Source organism: Zingiber officinale, chromosome 8A, assembly GCF_018446385.1.
Source record: "Zingiber officinale cultivar Zhangliang chromosome 8A, Zo_v1.1, whole genome shotgun sequence".
NCBI classification, from domain to species: domain Eukaryota; kingdom Viridiplantae; phylum Streptophyta; class Magnoliopsida; order Zingiberales; family Zingiberaceae; genus Zingiber; species Zingiber officinale.
Window position 1 is genome coordinate 50,482,256 of NC_056000.1, and position 3,972 is coordinate 50,486,227.

The window sequence follows — 3,972 nt, forward strand, 5'->3', positions numbered from 1 at the left end:
TATTTACTGAGCCTAGTATATTTCCTTTGCACAAAACTATTAGTTTTCTTTTATAGTTTTTCATTTTTTGGTATTGGAAAATATGTATTTATTTCAGCATACATAGATCTTCATTGCTATGAAATTGTTGAAGACAATATTTAGATTTGCATATAACATTGTCCACAGTCCACATGAAACAAGGGATACAGAGGAATCCGCTTAGCGACGCCTAGTCCCCGCCTAGGCGCTAGGCGCTGGTCTACCGCCCGATTAACGCCTAGCGAATTTTAAAACCTTGCGGACAGTAAACATAGCAAAAACGTGGAGCAAGTATCACTCTGTCAAGAAAAGCACGGATAGCAATTGGAGCATCAAAAGCACAGAGAGCAAGTGGAGCATCAAAACACACGGACAACACGTAGCTCACGAGCAGCAGCATATAATGCATCATCATGTCGGAGGTCCACCATTTGGTATACATGAACTTAATCTTACGGACCAGTCGATCAACATCCGGAGCAATACTTTGATAATGACATTTGTTTCTAGCTTCTCACATATAATAGATTAGGCTAGAGATACCTAAATGTTAGGCCTTCAACTTGCAATTTCCACCCTTATAACGTCTCCCAAAAATCTATTGTAACTTATCAAAAGAATGGAAATTATGATGGATTTCTAGCCTTTGTTTTACCTTGCTCAAAAGGGCACAAGCAATCAAACATACAAAGAATAAATTATGGTTTGATTCTTCTTATTGCCGGCATAAGACACACTCCTTATTTAGTTCATACATCATTCTATCTGTGGTTCTCAAATTACCATGTGCAAGCATCCATAGTATGAAGTGATATTTTGACATGATTTTCAGCTTCCACATCATTAAATTTCATGAAACTTCCGCCCCTTTGGCATGAAAAATTTGTAAGTATTTGTGACTCCCCCCCCCACCCCCCCACCACACACACACACACAAAAATCAATCCATCATTTGCATATTTGCTCCCCTAATTCCATTTGATGCCACTAATATCTTGGTTTAGATCTTCAAGAGCTTCTTGATCAAAGGTGAGTCTGAATTCTTCTTGTGCCATGGCCATTTAATAATATTAATTCACGAGTGTACCTGACATTGTTTACGATTAAGGGCATCTATAACGGTTAGAGCTCATTGAGAGCTCCTTCGTTGCCACGGCTGCGCCACATCAAAAGTTAAAAATCTCATACCTCTTTTCACTATCAAAAAATCTCTCAACAACTCTTTCATGGGTCCCACACTTTTCATTATATATAAATCTTCACACTTAATATTTCTTTCCTAATTAAAAAGACATCTCTAATATTATATTTAAATTAAAAAAATTATTTTAATTAAAAAAATTAAAAAAAAAAAAAAAAAAAAAAAAAAAAAAAGATGAACGAGCGGCTCCATCTGTATGGAGCCGCTCCTTGACAAATGGGTCCGTACTGCCACATTCGCAATGGGAGCTCCGAAGGAGCTCCCATTGTGGATGCCTTAAGAAGTCTGTGTAGCATTCCCATTCGTGTGAAATACAAAACAGACGAACATTATTTAAAAATATATATATTAAAAGAATTTTGTACTTTTTCAAAATGTCTATTTGATCAATTAATTATAAAAATTAATTTACTAAAAAGATTCGATCTTAACTTTGGATCTATTAAGGTCACTGCTAAGTTTAGTATTGAATTACTGCTCAACATAAAACTCAGCAAGTTTATCATATCCATTGATTGCTACTAACTCATATAACAGACTTCAGTCCTGAGCTTGTCGCTCAGGGAAAGATAAGTTCAATAGCTGTGGATAGCATAAAAAAACTCTTATCTGTTGTTCAAAGGAAAAGCAAGACCAACTGATGATAATGAAACGAGAGTACCAATGCAATATTTTATAGCATCGTACTTTGTAGTCTCTAATTGTGTTCTCATCGCGTGAATTTCCTAATGAACAATAAAAAAAATTTTAAATTATTAATGTTAAATAAACGAAAACTATTAAAATATACCCACTACCAATTCCTCTCACCGGCTCTTAGATTAGATAAGTATGCACGACATGAATGAATAGCTCAAAAGAAGGAAGACACTTGAGCTCTCATACAATCCATCAAATGTCTGAACTGGTCCAAGCAGATCGGGGCAGAACTAGAAAAAAAAAATTTAGGGGTTGAATTACATAGATATATTTTTTTTACAACTAACTAAAAATATTTAATAATTAAAATTTTATATCAACTCTTGCACAATATACGATGCTGCAGAAACTATACACATGAAGTCTAAAATCTAACGGACAAAGAAGTTAAGCTCTAGTCTATTCATTTCTAGTGTGTTGATCCCTCCAAGGCTCCAACTCTTGCATAATATACGTTGTTGTAAAAACTGCGGCCAAATAAACATGAACGTAACTCACATAAATCATAATATGCATGAAATTCTCATGAGAGATAGTGTAGAACAGAGGAGGCACAGAAGTCTGCGATAGCTGATGAGTCGGTACAAGAGGAGGCAATTGGATTCTACGAGACTGCATTTGTTGAAAATGTTATAATATTTGCTCATTTTCAATTGTAGAAAAATATCCCTTTCAATGTATACAACTAGACTGTCATTCATCCATTCATCTCCCATTCTATTACGTAAATTAGTCTTCATAGTCTTCATTGCAGAAAAAACTCATTCAATCGAAGCAGTTGCAACTGGTAAAACTAATGCCGACTCTATCATACGATAAACCAATGGGAACACCAAATATTTTTTAGTCTCAACCAATTTCTGAGCAAAAATTCCCAAGTCATTAGTTGAAAAAAAGTAAGGATCATCTCGCAGATTATAAAAGTAACTCATAAGTTGTTGTTCCAAAAATAAATAATCAGTACCACAGAAGTCCTCGGGATAAAAATAAGCAAGATGGATGAGATTGTAAACATCAAATTGAGAAAGAATTTCTTGGATGAAGACATGATATGCAACCAAGCAATCAACAACCTAGCATTCAAATTTGTAACCATGATAATATTAATAATCAATAAAATTTCTTTAACAAAAAAAAAGATAGATTTTTAGAAATAATACCTGACAAAAAATCTCCACACGATAATGATGAAAATTGGTGATGAGTTGCCCTCTACGCCTACCATGACCACGAGTTAGCATGTTGTCCTCCATATCAAGTATTGGAATCATATTCAATTCACAAAAATGTGTTAACTTGTTCCAAAATTATCTGTCATCCATCTTCCCTGAAGTCTTGTAGTCAACATTTCACATTTTGAACCAAGGACATGGCTTGAATAATATTTTGATCCCCTTGTTGTAGGGAAAGTGATAACTCATTTGTAATTCCCAATATATACTTCATTAAATGTAACACAAAAACAAATTGACAACTCTCCATCTTCTTAATTAAACCTGCGGCAACACCTTTATTCGCAGAATAAGAGGCGTCATCATGTACATTTCCTAACACTTCTATCACTGAAGACCACATAGAGCATAAACGAAGTAATGTTAAGTAGTGTGATCCCCAACGAGTATCTTCAGGTCTTGCTAAATTAGTTTCTTGATTTTTTTCCTTTTCCACTAGTAATTTCTCCACTTTCCAATTCAGTAATTATTTTATCATGTTGAATCTTTCAAAGTTGATCTCTCTTCTTACAAGATGCTCCAAATATATTCATAATCAGTGTCGGCTTAAGGCATAGGCCTTTAAGGCCTATGCCTAGGGCCCCAATAAAATTAGGGCCCATTAGTATTAAATTTTCTTAAATATATTTAATAATTAAAATTTAATTTTGTTAAATGATAAAATCGTTACTTTTGAAATGTAACCCTTCGATTTCCACAAGTCAAAGTTAGTTATCAATTCCAATGGAAACTTTAATTAATTCCAATGAAATTTTAATTAATGATATCTTAATTATAATTATTATATTCATATACAATTCTATTAAAGCTATCAACCTT